The 22,612-nt window shown below is 41.0% G+C and overlaps 1 protein-coding gene across 3 annotated transcripts in view; it reads right to left on the reverse strand.

The window, feature by feature from the left end:
* Prlr (prolactin receptor) overlaps window positions 1–22,612 on the reverse strand; it is a 175,641-nt gene that overhangs the window by 45,966 nt on the left and 107,063 nt on the right. For all 3 annotated transcript variants that reach the window (XM_059276332.1, XM_059276330.1, XM_059276329.1), the window contains one exon: window positions 14,229–14,253. The gene's annotated coding sequence lies outside the window, so the exon portion shown is untranslated. The remainder of the gene's footprint in view (window positions 1–14,228; window positions 14,254–22,612) is intronic.

Raw genomic sequence — 22,612 nt, forward strand, 5'->3', positions numbered from 1 at the left:
GGGTGCTGTGGACATTCTATAGTAGTAGATATTCCGGGGGAGTATTATCTTTAGAGACTGTTCTAGATACACTATCTTTTTTTTTTTTATGTAATATGTCTCTGGATGTGGGGCCCAGGAAGAGCATTTCAAATGTGCAGTTCTATGACTGTCATTCAAGCTGAAACTTGAGAGCTCTAATTAGAGGTAAAAGAAGGAAAAGGGAGATGTTGTGAAGGAAGTAGAGGGGCTGTCTCTCTGTGAGAAATGCCACATTTGAGGCTTTGATGGAGGCCACATGGTAGTGGGCTGATTTGATTATGGTCCCTAAATGTTTTCTTATTCCCAGTCATGGAGAAACATTTATCATTATAAGACATACTCAGGCATTATGTTAGAAAGGGACACACCCCAATGCCACTACTTTAGGTTCATCCATTTGGAAGGCAGTAGCTAATGAGATGTGAATAATTGTGACTACTTTGGCTGCATCTGTCCATCAAGAAACAGTTGTAGGATGTGGCTTAGATTTTCTTGGTCTAAGTTGCGGGGTTACAGTATTGTATTGGATAGTGACTATATCCTTACTCTGGGTTCCAATGCAAGAAGGCAAATGGAATTCTACAGCACCCAGCAGAGCCCAGCCAATCTCAGAAGCACCACGGCCAGCCTGCTGCCTGTTGTCAAGTGCGTAAACAACGAATGTTGCTTCAAGTCACAGAAATCTCACTGCTGTTTATTACTATGGCAAACCCAACTACCAAGGGCCATATAATAGTAGGAGGACATATGTTTTACCAGATTGTTTAAAAAAGGTTCTTCTTTATAGTATGTGTGTGTGTGTGCCTGTGTGTATCCATGCACGCTATTTAATTAAACACAAAACAAGCTTAGATTTCATTAAAAATCATCCCCTTGCACAAATAAATTATTGCTAGTAACAACCTTATCTATTTATATATGTTTCTTAATTTCTAGAAACAAGCTTGGAAGTGAAGGGGAAATTTAAAACAATAATAAAAACGTTAATTGCTGTTTTACTGCTTCTTTGGCTGCCTGCTTAAGATTTTTGTAGTTTTGAATCATGGCATTTTGGATCTGAAAGGAAACACAAGACTTGAAAGGATCTGGTCCAGTTTCACCGCTGCACATGAGGAGAGTGAGGTCAAGTTCTCCCTCCTCAGAGTGACTGTGTGGTCTTGAGTAACCCATGAAGCCCCCTTGAGTCTCAATGGCCTCATCTGTAAGATGCAATGATCATAGTACCTCTACCTCAGCCTTGCTGTGTGTGGGAAGCTGACTAATAAAGCAGGATCTGGCATGAAGTGTCAAGTGTCTCTTGGGAAAATGGCCAAGAGTCTGATGGGAAAATCTTCAGAGCATTGAGGATGGGCTGTATCCACATTTGAGAAAGCTGGTTAAGCCCAATGAGAAATTCTCAAGAACGTGTCAAAAATCTTTCTTCTTTCTAATTCCTGCTCTTCTTTACCACTTCAGCCAGCCTGCTGAGAGTACGTCACAGAAGAAGGAAAAAGGTCCAGCACTCATCACAACTGGGGTCTCCTTTCCTTTCACTCTACAGTTTATGTTCACTTTATTACTCATCCTGTAGTTAGATGGGGTCAGAGGATTGTGGCCTCTGAAACTGGGGAGAAATAATACACTTTTAGTCTAGTCTTAATCTTTAAAGCTTTCCCCATATATATTCTCCTCTGACCCCACCATCTCTGTCCTGCAGGAAATGAAGCTGAGGATTTTGTGGTGGTTCTAAGAGCCCATTCAATAGAAAGGAGGCTCTTGATTTCCACTCTAAACCCACTGAACTTCCCAGGGATGAGAAGTAATGATCTAGTTATCATTGAGCTTTGAAACTAGGGGCTGAGTATTGAAAATGCCTGGTTTTGCTTAGCTTAGCTAAACTATGAGATAATCTAGAGATGGCTGTCATGGCCAACTTTGGATGGTAACTATTTTATTTAATCGAACAGAAGAGCCATGAGTAAACGAAAACCTCTGATGCCTGATCTGCTGATACAGAGCCATCTTGAACATTATTATCAAAGTCATTTTGTTCAGCTTCTATACCATCCATCCTGTTATGTTGCACACATTCACACTTGCTGATTGATTGACTGATTGATTGCTTTTAATGTTTTTTTCCTCCTTAGTGGTGTTTTGGATTGAACCTAGAACCTCGCAAATTTGAGATGTGTGGTGATAATTTATCTGTGTCCCCCAATAAAATTTATCTGAGGATCAGAGGATAAAGGTCAGCCACTATTAGTAAAAACAGAAGTGCAATGTGAGCATACACCCTTAATCCTATCGCTTAGGAGGCAGGGTCTCTGTGTGTTCAAGGCCACACTAGGGAACAGAGCCAAGCCTGGTGACACATGCCTTTATTCCTAGTACCAACCATAGAGACCTGGAGGTCTGTACAGACAGGCAATGGCAAGGAAGTGAGGTAGCTGGGCTAAGATAGCCAATGAGAGGGCAGAACAGCAAGACAATAAAGGTATGGGTAGACAGGGAGTAGCTCGCACTTTGGAAGCTGCCGAGCGGTGAGGTAAGGTTAGCCGGTGGCTGTTCTGATTCCTCTGATCTCTGTCAGATTTTCACCCTTTTTTCCTGCTCCATGTTTTTTAATTTAATAAGACCACTTAGAAATTCATCTACATTTGGGTTTGCTTTTATTAATAAGAACTTTTAAGATTCATGTTACAAAGGTGAGCAGTCCACCACTGAGTTACAAACTCAGCCTGACTCACTAACAAAAACCATATAAAACATAATATTTTTACACTTTGCTCACACTCTCAGATCCACAGGGAGGAAAATAACATGCGTCCGTGAACCAGGGAATTCTTTCTTCCTATCAAGATGTACTTCAAATTGCTGAGGAACCTGCTCTGAGACCTTGGTGATTCCTCCAATACCATTTCATGTGCATTAACTTATACTCAGGGATAGATGTACTAAAATGTATCAGATTTGGCTACAAGGAAGTTGGCTAGTAGCCAAAATACATAAACATTTTAGTTATTGGAAATTGAGGAAATAAGAGGGCTCTCAAAAATAGACAAAACTTTGATTGTACAGTCTTCAAATAAAGTAATGATCCTTATCCAAGTCCTTTTAAATTTTGTTCATTCTTTTTTTTTTTCAATGAAAACACATTCAAGGGTAGCATATACATCTAATTTTCTAAAACATGTCCCCCCAATAAAAATTTTATTTTAACCAATTGAATACACATCTAAAAATTATTCACTTCTATGGCTTCTTAATTAGGACATTGAGGTCACTGGTGAACTTATCAGTTACAGTGAGATGCTGTGAATAGATACAGGATACTATATAGAAAATAAATACAGGCCAAAGAAGTTTTGCTTAAATCAAACACCTAGGACTCAGTGCCTAGATATATTCTTGTTAGACTTCTTTTCTTCTTCTCCTCATCTTTCCATCCTTCATTGTTTTTGCTCCCTTAAAACTTTAATTTAATGTGCAGTAGCTGTGTTTTTGCTACTTAACTCTCTCTAGTAAGTCTGACAGCCCCTTCTACTCGTGCGTTGCTTATGTTCTATAAAGTCAGAAACCGAACATGAAAATTCAAATTTGGAAAGTGGAAGCAACTTCAAGGATGGCAAGCCATTGTGAGGGAGGACTGGAGGAATTTTCCACCAGTCCCGTAGATGAACAGGTTTGGTTTCATCTATTTTGTCCAGATGTCGATTTGGTTTGCTTTCTGGATCCCACATGCATTCCAGATAGTTGAGCTGCTTATCTGAGCTTTAAATAGTGGTACAAGGTAAAAGCAGGAAAGCAGGCCCCACACCCAGGAGGAGTCAGACAAGACAAGACAAACTGGACTCCTTGTTTTTCTTTTGAGAGGGGCGGGGGGAGTGGAGGAGAGATGGTTAGGGAGGTTGGGGGGATATCTGAGAGGAATTAGGAGAGGGGAATAAATATGATCAAGATATATTATATGAAAATTTTCAAGAATAAATAAAATATTTTAAAAATAAAACATCAATTTGAGAAATTGAGCATGCTGAAAGCTTAAAACTCAAGGGTGGCTCTCAGTTATAGAAGGATACTTCTCGGCATCTTTGTGTCTCTTAAGTCCTCCATGACACCGATGTTTATCAAGCCAATTGAAGCCCCAACTTCCACTTTACTAGTAGTCGTCCCTGGCCTATGAAATAGATCAGGTCTATGCAAACATCTGCACACTTTTCTATGACAACAATGACTAGGCAAATCCCAGCAAATCATTCTTACTCTTTGGTTCAAAAGAATAAAATGATTGATTGTTTGCATAGCATTTAACCAAGGCTGTGCCTTATGGCTACCACTCTCTGAACCTAGGAAAGGGATAATAGTTTGGGAAGTCAATACTAAAGAGTCAGTCCAATTTTCCTTCTTTCTACAAACACTTCTTGGGCATTTATCCATGATGCTTTCCATCCGTGACCTGGCAGGCACTTATTGTAGTGCCATACTTGTCAGCTCAGTTTTAGAAACAGAAATTGATTTTAATATTATGAAACCAATGTGACGTGGGGGAAATGGCTGCTTTGATGATATTCTTAGTTCTATCAACAGCCAATTTATTTGAAAGTCAAAATATAATATCTTGGGAGTCTTCTCCTAGGTGTGCTTAAGTGGCAGGGCTTACTCATACCTGGGTGTTTGGAACAAACTGCTGAATGCCTTTTATGGTCTAAAGGATGACATTATAATCCCCACTTTTTATCTGAAACTGTAGGTTCATGTACCAGGCACATGGAGCCCCAGGGGCCCAGCAAATAAATATGGGAAGAGAAGTAAAGTAGGCCATGGTCACTCTGTACCCTGTACAGCTCAGGTGAAGGATTTCCAGCTTTAGCACCAATGTTCTGAGCGTATGGTAGTGCTTAAATATGAAAAGAATGAAGGATGAGTATTGAAATGTCACAGTGGCCTTTGTTCTTACCCCCACCCATCTGGAGACTACACTCAGCCCTTTGTTATTCCAAGTATTAATAAGAGCAAAGATTTTATGGTTTAACAGGGCTGAGGGTTCCCTAGCCACTACATGTCAGCTACTTGGCCAAATTTCTTATTAAACATCTGTCTTTCTCCTCCAACAGTTGCTATGTTTGTTCCCTTTATCTTCCCTCACACCCCCCTAAGTCCCTGCCTCCTATTATGGTTCCAAACAGTTGTGCAGTCAGCCCCTGCATTCATAGCTAACTCACCACAAAGCCACGCTGATTTCTAGAGAAATGGCAGCCAGTAATACCACTGGGATCTTACTAATTCTATCATGTAGTGTGTTAAAATAAACAAAGATGTTTCTTTTTCTACCTAGGACTCCAGCTACTAGAAAACGTGACATCTCCATGGTATTTTAGAAGCAGCAAAGGTGGGTTCATGGTCACCCAATGGAAAGACCAGATATCTCCTCATTCCCTGTTTCAGTCCTCATTCAGGCAGACACTCTGGGTCTCATAAAGCTGGTGTACATAGTAATGCTAATGAATTTGACTTTCTGCAGTTCCCTATCCCCATAATCCTTCAGGATAGACTAGAAACTCATTGATTCAGTGTGTGTGTGTGTGTGTGTGTGTGTTAGTCTTCATATTTATTGGTACTCAATATATGGTTCAGAAGAAATGAACTGTTTTGAGTGTTTGCTGAATATAAAGAGGGAAGATGGCAAGGATTTTGTGCTTTTAAAGAGCCACTAACATTACAATATTTGGCAAACGAAGGTGTATCTTCTACTTGGGTGGTTCAAACATAGATAGTAATGGCACTGCTTATTTTAATGGAATTACTAGTTTTCAAAATTTTTCATATTAAGTATTTTATTTCATTGCTTTTTCCAACCCTTGGGGGGATTTCAGAATGTTATCACTGAGTATATACATGCATTTGGATTAGTACCTTGTCTTTTGATTGTTAATTGGTTTAACTTTTCTCATAATATGTTAAAAGTCTCAAGAATATTACATACACAATGAGTCAGAAAATACCCTTCAGAAAGTTATCCCGAGTGAATCTAGATACACAAAACATTTCTTGAATAAAGAGATTGATCTTCCCCAGTGTTATTTACAAAAACAAATTGTTAGAAAACAATTTAAACATCAGACCCTAAAGGACTGCTTAACTAGATCATAGCATAGACAATGGTGGAATATTACTTAACCCTTGACATAATGTGATTAAAATTTCAGTGATTTCCTGAGGTGAAGTGTAGCAATAACTGGGCACCTGAAATAGACATGCCTGATCCTAATTCTGACATATGCTTCTGCATAGGTGCACAGACACTAGCCATGAAGCACACTCATGCCAACACAGTAGCAGTGATTCCCTTGGGAGGGGCGATTACTCTAAAGTAAGTAATGATTATTTTTTTAATGTAACAAAATAAGAAGTGACTACTTTTGCAATTGAGGAGACACATTTCAACAGCATCAATCACTCAACAACAAGAAAAACCTCACTAATGAAAACCTGGCATTTCGTGGTGTGAACAGAGACTACCGTATAGGAATGAGTCCTGTGTCTCTGGCAGTATGTTCAGCAGTGGCTGGTAGCCAACCTTCATACATCAGCTTTGTAGCTGAGCATGTGTCTGTCTCTTGGGCTATAGTGAAGGATTTCAACAGCTCCCTCACCCACTGGCTGCTCAGTTGCTTTCAAGATTCACTCCCACTTTTCCTAATTCCTTTACTGTGTCTGAGTACATTTAAAACACCCAGGGGAAACCAGCTGTTGTTTGCCATTCAGCTCTGACAAGTGGGTGAAAGGCAGTTTCACAGAAAACATCTTCTTCAGGCTCCCAAGAAGGGCCAGGCCATCTTATATAAAGAAATCTAGTAAGTTCAGTAGGACTCTTGGTCTGAGATTCTGTGTGCAAATTTTTCTCTGGCTCCTCAGCTTCTGTCAGGGCTTGTAATGCAAAGCCATAGGGACTGGAAGTCTAAAGGATACTAAAAGGAAGAGCACAGACAAGACCAAGAATGCAGAAAGTCTGCATGTTTCTCCCACCTCATAATGCTCAGGGCCAGTCCCAAAGTCAACCCCCCATCCTGTGCTCCCCTAAGGAGCACACCCTGTCTCTACCTCATTGAGTCACCCTTTGTCACTCACGAACAAGATGTTCCTTCAGACCTACTTCTGCATTCAAACATCTGGGCTACTCATCTGTCAGGGTAATTGCCTGTTTCTCTTGCTGGCTTTTCCCTTCTACCATTTCCTTTTTATTCAGTTTCCTTTAGAAGCTCTCTCTTAGCAGAAAAGGTACCAACCTAACCAGAGAGGTAACAGCCCAACCTGAGGCTAGCTCTAGGAGCAGAGCAAAAAAAAAAAAAAAACAAAAAAAAAACCTTCCATTCAAAAGTACTTCCAAGATAATTTCATTGAGTGGGAGTGGAAAGAAGTCAATAAAGATTCAGCTGTGTGTGTGGGTAGGCAGATTAGAGAACAGGTAGATTGACCCATTTTAGTGGTTGTAATGTCCATCTATCCATCTATCCATTTATCCATATATCTATTTATCCATCCATCCATTTATCCATCCATCCATCCATCCATCCATCCATTCATCCATCCACCTACCACCCACCCACCATCCATCTATCTATCCATCTATCCATCCATCTACCCACCCACCATCCACCATTGATCCATCCATCTATCCACCCACCATCCATCATCTATCTACCCACCCACCGTCCATCCATCCATCCCTCCATCATCCATCCACCCACCCACCCACCATCCATTCATCCATCCATCTTTTTATCCAGGTACCTATACTTAGATGTAAGAACCAGATGCAGAAATACAATCTTGTGCAGAAAGAATTCTTCTAGCATATATGTACAGTCTCTCAAAGAGAGAGAATCCAGTAAAACACACACACACACAAATGACAGGAGAAGAAAGAACAAAGCTCTGCAGGTGCCATGACAATAGCAGGAAGATCTGACCTGGTCAAGGAGATAAGGTTGCTTCTCTGTGGAGGGTGCCGCTCAGCGGAGAACAAGCTTTCTCGTCTTGTCTATGACACAGCCCTATCCACAAAACGAGTCCAGCAGATATTGCTGTTTTTTTTTTTCTCCAGCACCCACTTCTCCCTTTGTTTTTATGCAGAGTCCAGTCAGGCATCAGGTGTCCAGCCCCAGGGGATGAGGAAGTAGCAAGACAAGCTAATCAAGGTCATTGTATTCATTTTTTTTTTTTTTTTTTGTCCAAAGATTACATTAGGAATGGCCATCCCACTCAGTTCTGGTCATTGAGGCATAGCAGAAAATTTCCTTTCTGCTGAAAAAAAGAGAGGGGAGTAGAGTCCCCCTCCCTAATCCTCACCCTGATTCTGGGTCCTTGGAGTTATCATGATCTGCTAAATCAAACCTAAAACTGATTTTCCCAGAGCTTCTTAGGAGAGTGCTACGTGCCCAGTGTTTAATCCACCTTTAGCCAGGCATGCCATGGCTTGCAGCTCAAAGGATCCTCCCTGGGGCCATGGCACAAAAAGATGCCTCTAAGAGGCTTAGAGTCCACACTTACTCAGCCCTGGGAGAGTGTGGACTGTCCAGAGCATGGCCCGCTTGCCTTGGGCATACAGCAAAACTTGGCATAGGCATCTCAGTAGTCTCATCGTCAAATGTCGTGGCTTAGGTGTAGAGAAAGCTTCTTCCTGATAGAGAAACACTGGGGTTCTTCTGTAATGGAAGGAAAAGGGTGCATTGCTAGGTGTGGAGTGCCACAGAGGCGTTGAGTGAGTGTGTAAAGAGCAGATGAAGTCCTGAGTGAATGTGTATTGTTTGACAGGGGCACAGCCATGTCAAAGACCAATTCCTCAGACCCATGGGAATGGCAGATTCCACCCCTAGGATGAGGCTCCAAGGGATGCAAAAGTTTTCCTCTGGTCCGAATGCCAATGCTGCCAGTGCGTATAAGTAGACCAGTTGATTAATGTGGACAAGAAACAGCAACACAGCTTCCTCCTCCTGGATGTTTATATCCCGAGATTGCTTGCCTATAGAGACTTCTTACTAAGATGAGCTACATTCCCTCCCTAGGCTGCACATAAACATGCTGAGGTTCCAGGTTGCTGTGTGGAGTTGGTGCCATTCCGTCAGTGTGCAGAGCCCAGCTGACCCCAGCTTTTCTGTATGCATGTTATGTTTGTCCTCTCACCGTTCTCTTGTTGCACCCCTAGTCAAGTTCCCAGGCTTAAGCCATGCTGGATGTGGAAGCTAGAGGCCTTGACTTATTGGGAATGATCACATTTAAAGTGATCAGTTTATTTTTGCCACCATCTTCAATATTACGTTATCTAAATAGCTTTAGAATTTCTTTCCTATTTAGTTTTCTAGTCAGTGGTGGATTTAGTGTTAGAGGTCATTAGACATAAAGGCCATAGTTACTCTGTACATCTTTGTGTGCTAGAGGAAAATGTAGAATCCATTCTTCCATGTAGCCAAGTATGCAAATGACTATTATGCATCATGAGTTGTAGTGCATTCAAATGTGAGACTAGGCGGTATTTGGCCACAGGCTGTTGAAAGTCATGCGAATGGAAACACTCAAACTCAGTTTTCTAGAAAAATAAATCTGCCATGACTAAGGGTATCTCAAGGCAGACAGAAAAGCAGCATTTCCCCCCTACCTAGTATGCACGCTGACAAACATTGGTTTCCTCCTGCAATTATTAAGTGTGAGTGTTCGCTTGCAAGGAGGGATCTTCTGGGAAGAGCAGCTCCAGCTTTAGTGGAGCTTCATGGCTTCTGTCTCCTCTTGCAGCAGTTTGAGTAAATGAGGCAGAGTCAGTGAGCTTGTGGGAGATGCTATGCAGGGATGGAGCTAGATACAGGTTGAGCTTGCATCTGTGGGGAGCTCCTAGGCTTGGCTTTGACTGACGACTGACGTAGGGAACTGAACGGGTGCTAAGTGACCTGTATCAACTGAGAGAGGGGTTGTGGACTGCAGACAGGATAGGTGGGTGTTTTCAATGGTTGGTCCTGATATTCACCAGCCATGCTAATTATGGCTTGTCTCTTTCTCTCCCTGAGCCTCCATTTTTTCTTAAATAAAGTGCAGAGGGCCATATCTCCTCTACTTCCCTCAGTGAGTGACTGTAAGGACGAGACTGACATGAGTGACTTTTGTGAAAGTACTCTACTTGTCTATAAAGTGCTATGTAAGGATGAACCACTGTATCCATTAGTGGGCAATGGCCGCTCCTCCACTGCTATGACTAAGGGACAAAAATTGCCCTGGATACCCACTGTGTTCCTTGGACTCTTCCTAAGAGCATAAATCGCAATGGAGATGATTCGTTTTCCTTGCATTGCTTTTTTGATTTGAATAATCCCAGCTCTACACGGACTCTTGAGTATGGTCCCAGGATCCCCGATGCCACCAGAGTGCTCATTTCTCTTTGTCTGGGAACTCACTGACTCCTAGGTGTGAGCACTGCTTAGGCTCCCACTTGCCTCAGTATTCAGAAGCCAGTCTCTTGTTTCACCATGAGTCCATAGAATCCAAAGACCAGCCAGGGAGGAAATGGGTCTCCAAGGCAGCTGTGGTCACTCCTTCATTTCCTGGAGCTTTGTGGTAGAGACTGCATGTTTCTTCATGGCTGGGCACAAACTGACATAATGGCTGAGGTATTTGAAGTATTCTGATCTCCCTTTCGCTTTCTTTTAGGATCCTATTCTGTCACCCCTCCCTCACTGCAGAGCCTGAACTGTCTCGCTTTCCCAGAACTCCTCATTGGGATGACCAGCTTGTTCCAGTATAAACCTCTGTGATGATGGAAGTATTCTAGATGTTCCCTGTCCAATAAAATGACCACTAAGAACATGTAGCTACTGAACATTTGAAATGGATTACTATGGTGATATTTTATTTGTATTAAAATGTTATTTATATGTTAATAAATAAAGTTGCCCGGGGGTCAGAGCTATTAGCAAGCCATAGAAAAGCAGGGCAGTGGTGGCGTACGCTTGTAATCCCAGCACTTGGTAGGCAGAGCTGGGTAAGTCTCTGTGTGTTCAGGGATACAGCCATTATTGGATACACATGCCTTTAATCTCAATACCAATCATAGAAAACCTGGAGGCCTATACAGACAGGCCGTGACGAGGCGGTCATGTGGTTGGGTTTACAATCAATGAGAAGGCAGAACAGGAACTCTATATAAAGACTTTAACACAGGGGTAGCTCTGGTTCGGAGAGGTAGGACCACTGCAGGAGGAAGGGTAAGGTTTTAGCTCTTAGCTCTGACCTCTTGGCTTTCTTCTTTGCATTGGTTCTGTGTTTCTTATTTAATAAGAAGGTTGGTTACATCTACAGATTACATATAACTGATGAGCTGAATCTCCAATATTTAATTTCAATGGACTTACGTGTAAATCAGCATATGTGGCTAGTGGCATGGAATTTGATGGCCAGTGTACTCAGTTTCTCTACTATGACCATAATTAGTCTCCCCTAGGTTCCAATCCATAGCCTTCTCAGAGAAGCACAAGAAAGTCTATCTCATAAACCAAGTGCTAGGCAGAAATTAAGGTCCTAATCCTCGTAGGCAACTGTGTAGCTCTTTTTCCTTTCTCTTGTCTTGTGGATCGAACCCAGTGCCTCACACAGACTAAGCAAGAGCTCTACCAGTGAGCTACATGTCTACATGCCAAGACTAACACACAGGTTTTGAACAACACCATGCTTTAGTCAAAGTAGAAGCCCAAGAGGCAAGAATTGGGGAAGGTAGCTGAAAAGTGTGATATGTAAAAAGATGATGGGTAAAGACTTTTACATGCACATCAAAGCATGCCCGATAGATGGCATATCTCCTCCAGTGCTCTGGGGTGCTTCTAAGCTCCTTTGTCTCTCACAAATCTGGCAAGATTTAAGGTCACAAGTATATGGGCAGGAGCTAGGAAAGAATTGGAATGGGCAGATCCTGGAGGATGCCAGAGTTCTTGCAAAAGGATGTAAGGTGCCAAGTAGGTTGGTGCTTTGTTCCGCCTTGCTATGGAATGATCACAACCATTGGGACATAGCTGAAAAGCTGGAGATGAGAAAGCAGCTTGCAGAGCTCACAATGGACCACGGTATTTTCATTAGGATGTTGAACAAGAGTTGAAGCTCAGCTCTTAATTTGATTCCCAGCCTTTCAGGGGAGTGTTCATGAACGTTGGTTCCTGGATGTTCTTTTCATATTGAAACTGGACTGCATTGCTGTGTGTCTTGGCTTGTCTTAAAATGGCCTTCAAGTTCCTGCCTGTGTTTTCACTGGTACACACTGGCATCAGAATAATTTTTGCATGTCAATTCCAGGTTGGGTAAAGGGTGGAGGACATGGGGCTAGGATTGATGCTACAGAAGGTCAACTAATATGATAAAAGGGTCCTGGGGGGCACTTGGAGATGAGCAAGCAGAGATCATACCAATGTTTGTGTTTTGGGATTTGCTCTTAGGGCCTCACTCTCCTGTTCTAAATGTAGACACATCTGCTACCAACACTTCACCTGTTCTGTACTGCTTGGAGTGGAAAAGATGAATTTTAATTAAGCCACTGTTTAGACTCTATGTTTTCCTGCTTAAAAAATTTATAAAGTCAGTAAGAGACAATTTTTTTTTACACAATAAGTAAGTATACATAAAGTTAAAAAAAGGAATTAACAGAGAATTCTCTGTGTGTTTGCAATACAGTTCAGATTCCAGTTTTCTGTACTTGTCTTCTTGGGGAAAGATTAATACAGTGTTTAGTATAACCTTGTTGTCTCCCAATTTGTCTACCTTTTGAGTAGTACAGACCATGTGAAATCAAGGGACAGAGCTCAGAATGGAGGAAGGCGTGCGGAGAACTTTAGCTGGATTGATTCATCAGTCCTTATGCTCATGGACCATCCAGGGAAGGACGTTCATGTCACAGGGATCTCTTGTACCCAAAGTGTCTGGATGACTTATGGTATCCTTTCTGTAGACATTTCCTAATGTCCACTCTGCACACTATGAATTTCAGTCCATTTAAATGAAAAGACAGAAGGTCCTGCCAGGGCTGAGGTAACTTCGAGAAGTTGTTTTTGATAAAAGGATTTTGTTCCACTTAGGAGACATCTGGCAATGTCTGAACACATTACGGTCACTACCCAGGGTGGGTGAGTTTGTCCTTCCCAGGACCTTAAGCAATGTTTTGACACTGTCAAAGCAGTGAAGCTGGGGTGGGAGTGGGGTTATACTCTGATGTTGCTAAGTTTACTACCATACAGAGAGCTGTCTCCATGACAAACAATGTATTCTTTGATGCAGAAGGTCCTGACAATGTTTGAGAAACCTTGGTCCAAGAGACAGGCAAGACTTCACTGGAGTGAGGAATGCTCACAAAGGGATACCTCTATGTCACTGTTGGAAGAGTTGTAAACCCTGAGAGGTGGCTCAAAGGAATTTCAGAAACTTTTCTATTAGAACTTTCTTCAGGCATTAACTTAGTCAATTTCCTATCCTAATGATGTTTTTCACTTTCCCTGGAAGGGAAGGAAAGAAAGGCCTCAGAGTTACACAAGCAACCCTCTATTTCCTTAAGTAGTCTAGATCTTTGACTGTAGCATATGCAGAGGCAATCTGTGTAGATGATTTCTCCATGGCCTATTTGCTGACAAGTCCTGGCTCCCAGGACTTCCTTGCTGTTAGTAGATGGAGAAGATTCAGAGATTGCCATGTATGAATATTGTCATATAGGCTGGGATGGAGCAGGTCCAAGGAGTGACAATATGAAGGAGGCCAAGACAAGGCTCAGAAAGTGGTGACAGAATTTGTACTGAACTGGTTGGAAAATTAAAAGCAGAGGCAATATTTCTCTTTCTGATTATAAAAGTGACACAGACATTGTCAAAAAATCTCCCAAGTACAGAAAACTGTAAAGAGGAAATAAAAATCTCCTAATTGCACTATTAGGGAATATCAACCATGAAAAGCGTTTGAGAAAAACAAGAAAAAGAGATAAACATCAGGTTTTGTGAGACAACGGGCTAGGGAGATTGGAGATTTTTTTGAGGACGGCAGAGGGCCCTGTATGAATGAACATCAATGGGTTGAGATGATGTTCTTTGAGAATCAAGATAGCTGGGTCCCTGTCCTTGCCAGGATGAGATGGACAATGGAAGGCAATCAGCTGGGCACTAGATCAAGCCCTTCTTACCTCCAGGGCTCATGTGCAAAGCATCTGTGGTGCTCACCTTCACAGACAGAAGTGTCCTTTAGCTGAAAGAGAAGATGACTCATGTTAGTTCAAATGCGACAAAGCAGGATATTTGTCATTTCCAGCTTCCTGTGCCACATAGCATGGCTAAACACCCTCACTTATAATAGCTCTCATTTTCTGGACTTAGTTTTCTGGCAACTTCATTATGAAGTAATACCAATCTTAGACAAAAGTTGCAAAAATAAATTTCATCTATTCCACCCAGATATCCTAATTATTAATATGTTATTTATCATCCTGTGTCTTTTATGTAAAAAAATTACTTTTTTCCCCAAGTCCAAGACTGGAGAGCAAGTCATAGTCATGATGCCTCCTTTGTCCTAGTTATATTGAGTTATTGAGAATAGGACATTCTTTTTTTTTTTTTTATAAACAATGTGATTAAGTCAGAAGATAACCATTGATTCAGTATTGCTATCTAATCTATAGCTCATAGTTCATCTAGCCCAATGGGGTTAAGTTATAAGGAGTTTGATACTGGAGGTCCTAGATGGTATTTACAGATGAATCCTGATATGGCCTTGGTCGAGTTAGATTTGTCCACTTTTACTTGAAGCTTAGATTGGATTCTCCCTTGGTGAGTCAAAAATGCTTTGGCAGGAGAAGGCTGCCAAATGGTAAGAAATGGGTTGTTCACTGAAATGCAGGGTGAAGCCTTTCGTCTCTTATGATACACCCTCTAGGAGTCACGGCCCCAACCTTATCCAGCTAGTTTTCCTGACTCTAGGCTTCTGTATAAAATCCTAGACTCTTGTTTCTGATTGGCCAGGGTTTAAGGGACACATGGTAGATAACTGCTGGAAATGCAGATCTCAGGAAAAAACTCGTTCAACATTTCAATACAAAATGGGTCTGTATATGCCAGAAGGTACTTTTTCAACCTGGCTTTTAGGCCTGGGAAGATTGCTCACTGGGAAAAGTACTTGCCATGTGATTACAAGACTGGATTTCAAACCTGCAGCACTCACATACATGCTGGGAAGGCATGGTAGTCTATCTATGACCCCAGCAAACATGGAAGGTGGAGACAGGATCCCTGTAGCAAGCCGGCTGCCTAGATCAGCCAAATCTAGCTAGATTAGGTTGATTCACTTGAATTCTGGGTTCAAGCGAATGACCCTGCCTTAATATATAAGGTGTAGAGAGCGGGAGGAAGACACTAGACATCAACTTCTGGTCTCCATATGCGTATGTACCTGCATATATACAAACACACACACACACACACACACACACACACACACACACACACACACACACACACGGATTACATACACATGTAAAAAATAACCAACCCCCCTCCCCCAAACTGATTTTTATTTATAGACATAAATTCAAAATTATTGTCCAGTTTAGTCTCAAAATCCCATGTGAAAGCCAACTGGCTAGTGGAAACAGCCAAAAAAAGGCTTTCCAATAATTTCCAAGCATTTAAATGCTAGAATTCTAGGAATCATCCCTTGAGGAAGCTAGTTAGTGCTGAACATTCTTCATGCCTCTTCAACTAACAGAGGAGGAAGTGACCGGCCGGAGACCCACGGTGGCCACCAGTGTCTTCATAACTCTGAGACCCTCACAGCATAGTCAATACTTTGTCAACACTGCTGCTTTGATTAGGCAGCTGATTTGTGTTTGCAATCAAAGCCCGTGATATGATGAAAGCTATTTGAGCAAAAGACGTTCATCCACAAGGTAATGAGGAGTCTGGTGAACCCACAGCTTGTGACACAGATGTCAGGGGGCAGGTTTCCTAGAAGTAAGTCACCAAATTTTCTCCATAAGGTATAGCGAAACCACATTTTCATTTCAAAAACTCTTAAATATTCTAGAGTGCATTTTATGTTCTGGGAATTATTTTAGCTCTCTTCGATAATGTCCTAGCTCTGCTCAGAAAAGCCCCTGCTCCTCTCTGTTCCCACCCAAATTAAATCTATACTCTGTGTATACTCTTGTTGGAAACCCCGAGGGGTTAGCTGAGGCTGGAGAAGGGCACAGAGGCAGCAGGACCCAGGTCAGAGGCTTGCATTCAGATGGACAGATTGAAATACTATGTAGTAGTAATGAGGGCTTTAGAGCACAGGGGCATCAAGGGAACTGTAGTTTCAGCAGCGCCCAAAAGTGTTTATTGAATGGTGGGTCTTGTGCTTTCATCATTTGCTCTTCTATTATTCATTAGCATGCATCAAATGTCTGGCATGTCACCTAACTCTGGCCAGTCTCTGTCCTTGCTCCCACATTTATTCTAATCCTGTTCTGAGCTTGATGGTTCTGCCTGCTGGGCTCCCATGCCTTCATCTTCAGGGAGAGTTCAACTGCATCAGGCAGAGGATGGGAAATGGGCATGTCAGGATACTCTTTCCTTACACATCTACCTTTCCTATGACTCAGTTGTAATGGTGATATGTCTCTCTAGCCACATTATTCAGTTGAGTAGCCTTTCCTCTATGATTTGTAATCCTATCACTGAGCTCCACAAAATCATTCTTGCTCATTTCTTTGTGTGTAGGAGAGTGATGAATTTTCCTTATTCTCTCAGCTTTACCTGCAAGAACACTACATAGTCTCATTGCTCTCTCTTAAAAGCCTGGCTTATCTGTTACTGTATGACCCTGATAGAAATAAAATTCAGAAAGTTCTCTTTAATTTCTATTTCATGGAATAATTTGAGGAGTATTGATTGGTGTTGGTTTTTCATTGAAGGCCTGGTAGAATTCTGCACTGAGTCCATCTGGCCTTGGGCTTTTTTTTTTTTTTTTTTTTTTTTTTTAGTTTATTTTTTTTTATTTTTTTATTTTATTTTTTATTTTTTTTAATTTTTATTTTGCAATACAATTCAGTTCTACATATCAGCCACAGATTCCCTTGTTCTCCCCCCTCCCGCCCCCCTCACCTTCCCCCCAGCCCGCCCCCCATTCCAATCTCCTCCAGGGCATTTTTCAGTTGGAAGATTTTTTAATTACTGTTTCTCTTCCACTAGGGATATGTATATAGGGAGGATTAGTGTCTAGAATATATGAAGAACTAAAAAATTCAACATCAATAAAATAAATAACCCAATAAAAACATGGGATACAGAAATAAAAAGAGAGGCCTCAAAAGATGAAATACAAAGGACTGAGAAACTACTTTGAAGTTTCATCTTATGCCAGTCAAGATGGCCAAGATAAATAAAACAAATGGCATCAGATGCTGTATGGAGATAGGACAATACTTATTCATTGCTGGTTGGAATGGAAACTTGTACAGCCACTATGGGAATCAGTATGGAGGCTCCTCAAAAAGATGAAAATTGATCTACCTCAAGATCCAGCTATGCAACTCTTGGGCATAAACACAAAAGATTCTACATTTTACTACAGAGATGCTTGCTCATCCATGTTCATTGCTGCTCTATTCATAATAGCCAGAAGTTGGAAATAGCCTAGAAGTCCACCAACTGGTGGATAGACAATATAAATGTAGTAATTTATACAATGAAATATTATTCAGCTGTTAAGAAAAATGAAATTATGAAATTTGCAGGTAAATGGATAGACTAGAAACAATCATCCTGAGTGAGGTAATTGAAACTCAGAAAGACAAATATTGCATGTTTTCTCTTATATGTGGATGTTAGCTTTTAAGTTTCAGATATATGTGTTTCAATCAGAATAACCACCAAAGTTAAATAGCTAGCAAGGGACTAGGCTGGAGGATGAGGTAATCTTTCAAGTACCAAGGATAGGGGAAAATGCGTTGTTATAAAGTGATGAAGGAGAAATTAGAATAGGAGGATTAAATGGGGAAGGAGATAGGTGGGCAGGGTAGAGGAAGGAATATGGGAAGAGATAATTGACACTAAAAGTCTTTTGAAAAGCCACACAAAACCTACTGCTGTGGAAGCTCCCTAAAATATATACATATATAAATGGAATTTAAATGGAGTTACCATATAATAGGGGAGACAATGTCCCAAAGGGACATTGTATGCTACCAAATAAACCCATAACCAGGAATCGGTTATATCTTTTTGAGTCATTGGCCAAAGCAGCCCCACAGAGCACTCCCAAACATAATAAGCTATTGTCAATGATATTGGTTACCGTCTCTAACCTGATTGCAATACACTATTACTAAAGACACCATATACTTATAGCATCGAACATGGAGAAATCAAGCTAGTGCTCAACTAGAACTTTCACCTCTCTTGACTGACATTTGTAGGGCTGGAAGGTATTATAGATGCTACCAGAGGAGAAAAGTAACCATCAGTCTAACCCAGCTCTGATCCCCGAGAGCTGTAATAACAATCTGTCTGCAAGGTATATCCACAGTAGCATGAATGTTACTGGAGTAACAAATCACCTTTTCATAAGATGTAAGGCCTGCGCTATGAGATAGAACCCAAGCTTGGCACTGTTAATGAGGTCAAGAACCTGAGACTAGATTGGTCATAGGCCTAGGGGGAAGCCTAAATGAACATAGCAATAAAATTATTCCCAGTGGCATATTATTATATCCATAGATCAGTGCACCATAGAACCCTTGTCAGAGAATACCTTTCATTAGATCGTAATTAACTTGGAGACTCACAACTGGATAGTGTGTATAAAGTGAGAGACTTCAAAGCACTCAGCCCTAAATGGAATATCTATATAACGCCATCCGTCTCAAGGATCAGGGGTTGATGTGCAAGAGGAGGCAGAATTTAAAAGCCATAGGTGGTGGATGAGTCCAAGGAAACAGCATTTTCCAGATGTAACAAGATTGACGCACATGCAAACTCAGAGATGTCGTGAGAGTATGCACAAGACCTGAACACATGCAAACAGGACAAAATCAAAGTATGGAGAAAGAAAAATGGTCACAAAGTCCCACCCCCAGCAAAAAGATATTTCCGATTGATAGTTATTGGGAAAGGGAAAATCACTTCTTTTCATGCTGTGACACTGGGCATATCCACCGCACTCTAGGGCATGCCTCATGCTCAGGAATAGTTGGACAACACTAAATGGGCTCCATGTTCTCTTTATTATTTTGTTGTGTGTGCTTTTGTTATTAAAGCAAGAGAAAGAAGATGAAGCAGAGTAGATAGAAAAGGGGAGTACAGGGAGGAGTTGGGGAAATAATATGACAAAAGTACACTGAATAAATTTAAAAAATCCAACTATCTGTTATCTCCAGGAAACAATGAGTGCAGAACACACACTCTCTTCCCATCTCCATTTGAGTACTATGTGTTGAAGGCAAGTCTGGCCACTGCATTAGAAGTAGGGCATGAAGTAGAGAGAGGTGACAGTGTGAATTTGGTAGTGCTTTCATTAGGTCCTGTGTTCAATCATTTTGCTTCTCAATATAAGAGGAGACACAGTGCCTCTCACAGTAAAGGAGAGTCTGCCATGAAGTAAGCAAGTCAAGACTCACTGTTTTGATTTTTATGTAACCAACAGAAGATGTTGTGCATGGAAATCTCCCACAAGTCAGAGGTTAAAAAGACATCAAGTATTTCTTGTCTACCCAGAGCCGCTGATGTCATTGTAGCTGATGAATCCACCAAAGTCGTGCCTTATCTATTGACATCAGCTCAAGTTTAGGCTTCAGTTGATAAATTTTCAGCTATACTCAGAAAATAAGAGAGGCTTCAAGCATTCTGGCAACAGATCCAGTCACTCATACCAATCTGTAAACATAAGGTCTTGAGGGAAGAAAATGCAAGTCCATCCAAGAAATGATTTGGGGCCCACACTCTTGGTGAGTACCTGGGTCTGAGCTCCACAGACTGAAGCAGAGGCAAGAGATGGGAAGGGAGAAGTGGGGCCGTCAGTCCCACACAGAATTAACACAGAGATGAAACAAGAAAATCCGATGCTTGGTGAAACGCCTTTTTTCTGTTCTTAAGATACATAAACATGAAGAGTGTCAGTTTTATCTCCCAGTTTTGAGTAATACATCTCAATATTAATGACAACTACAGATTGAAAATTTTGAGCCATATGTGGCAGAGGCAAACCAAAAAAACAAACAAACAAAAAAAAACCTTGGTTAAGAGAATGGGCCTTGTTGGAACCAAAGGAAAATTCCAAAATCTTCACTGGGCTGATTGAGAGAGAGAGGGAGAAAAAGTCAAATAAGGTAAAGTTAGTTCAGACGTCAGGTCCAACAGGCAACAGGCAAGTGCTGACTAGGAATGGAAGACTTGGCCCAAAGGTCAGGGGCTAACTAAACAGTCCAGAGGAGGAAGTAAAGAATCCAGGATTTTGTGTTTTACTGATGCCAGTTCCAAGGGGTTGGTGCAGGTGTGGGTGGCCCAGTTAAAGGCACAGAGTGGGAACTGATTGCAACTCCAGACCTTTTTTCATTAGTGGATAACAAAATGATTTTCAGATTAGTGAGCCTGAGGGCATCAGCATAATCCTATTTTTTAAAAAATGACTAGAAAGCAGAAAGAAAATAATTAGTTAGCATTAATTGACTGCCAGACACTATTTCTAACCACTTGAAGCATGATTTTGTCTAATCTTCATAAGTACATTTGGAGAACCAAGCTTCTTTATAGAGAACTAATTTTAAAAAATGATTAAAACATAAGTGACATTTTAGAGAGAACCTTTAAAAATTCATCTTGGAACATAAGCCATAGTCAGTTGTTCATTTGTTCAATACATATTTATTCAGCCAATAGTTATTGATTATCTGAAAAATGTTGGGTAATATCTGAGGATCCTCAGGTAAGTAAATTGTCTTCTCTGTTTACTGTCTTCTACTCAACGATCCAACTCTATACTGGCACATCTACAATATAACCTTTACACCTAAGGCTTAAATATTGCAAAAGATGGGCTGGAAAGATTTTAGGAGCCAAAGGATCAGAATGCCTGCTGCTAGAGAGTATCTTCTAGACATGGCAGGAATGCTCTTCCTGTGAAATATCAACCGTGTGGTTGCCTAAAGAAGGCCTATGTAATGACAAGATCAGTCTATATGCCAATGAGGGTAGGAGAAATTTCACAAGGCTCCACTCTAGATGAAAAGCTTCATGGCAGCAGTCAATGGCTGTTTAGAGAAAATCAGACTTCTCTAGAGAGGTGCCCCTGATAGGTTATTCAATTGGTCAGCCCTAAATATATGTACATAAAACAACACTAAACAGGCTCAGGAGGGTGTGTACAAACACATATGCATATATGTGTAACAATAATTATAGAAGAAGAGGTCATGGACCTTAGAGGGTGTGGGAAGAATTAAAGAAAGGAAAAGAGAGGGAGGAAATGATGTAAATACATTACTAATGTATGCATTTTTCAAATAATTTTTTAAATTAAAACATTGTGTTTAGAAGAATTATATGAGCTGGATGCAATTTATCAGAGGAAAAGGATAGAAGACTAGAAGTAGCTTAAGGTGGGAAGATAATGTGTTCTTCTCACGAATTTTGGGTGTTGTCCTGAGGTCATTCAAAATGGCTATCACCACTGGGAGAACATATTCAAAGGCATGAGAAGATAGAGTGCACTCTCTGCCTTATTTTTTACAGTTCTAGAGACTGGGAAGTCCAGGCCAGACACTCTCTCCCCCAGCCAGTGAAATCCCTATGGCTGTATCATCCAATGGTGGAAGGAGAGAGTTCAAGACAGTGCATGTCAAAGAAAATGAGAAAGAGGAGAGGGTACATGCTAGAGAGCGAACAAGAAAGGGACAGAACTTGTTTTTATAAGCAAGCTTTTGTGAGGGATGACCTAATTGCTCCTTAGGCTCTATTCTCTGCCTCATAACACAGATACACTGAGAATTACCCAACATTTGAGCTTTTTGGGACACATCCAATTCACTGTGCCCTCAAACAAGTGAAAATTACATGGAGGCAGATCTGGGTTCAAAAAATTTTAATGCAGTATTTTGCTGGACATCCAACTTGTCTGCTACTGGGCAGAACTAGAATAACTTCTTAACTGGGCGGAATAAAATTTTCATCATTACGGTGATTCAGGAAGATGAGGACCACTCTGAGACCTTGTCGCTGTAGATATGTATGTAGAGCTGCATGGACTCTTACAGAAGGCTTGGACTCTATAAACAGAAGTCATAAGTAGATGTTCAGCTCTTGGAATGCTCTGCTTCTAAGGTACTGGAGAGACTTACAATTTAATCTGCACTTAGAACTTTTACTCCAAAATTTAGGTATTTTTGCAACAATAGTGCTGGGGAAAATTCAAGGTTCTTTCCAGCTACTTACATCCAAATTCTTAAATTCTTTTCATTCCAAGAAATTCTTTGTGTGGATTCTTGACAAAGTACCTACCCATCCTACCTCCTGTTTTTGGTACTTGTCATGTCTTCCTGCCATTTTTTTTTAACATTAAAAAAAAAATTGTACCAGAT

The sequence above is a fragment of the Peromyscus eremicus genome, chromosome 11, assembly GCF_949786415.1.
Source record: "Peromyscus eremicus chromosome 11, PerEre_H2_v1, whole genome shotgun sequence".
Taxonomy (NCBI): domain Eukaryota; kingdom Metazoa; phylum Chordata; class Mammalia; order Rodentia; family Cricetidae; genus Peromyscus; species Peromyscus eremicus.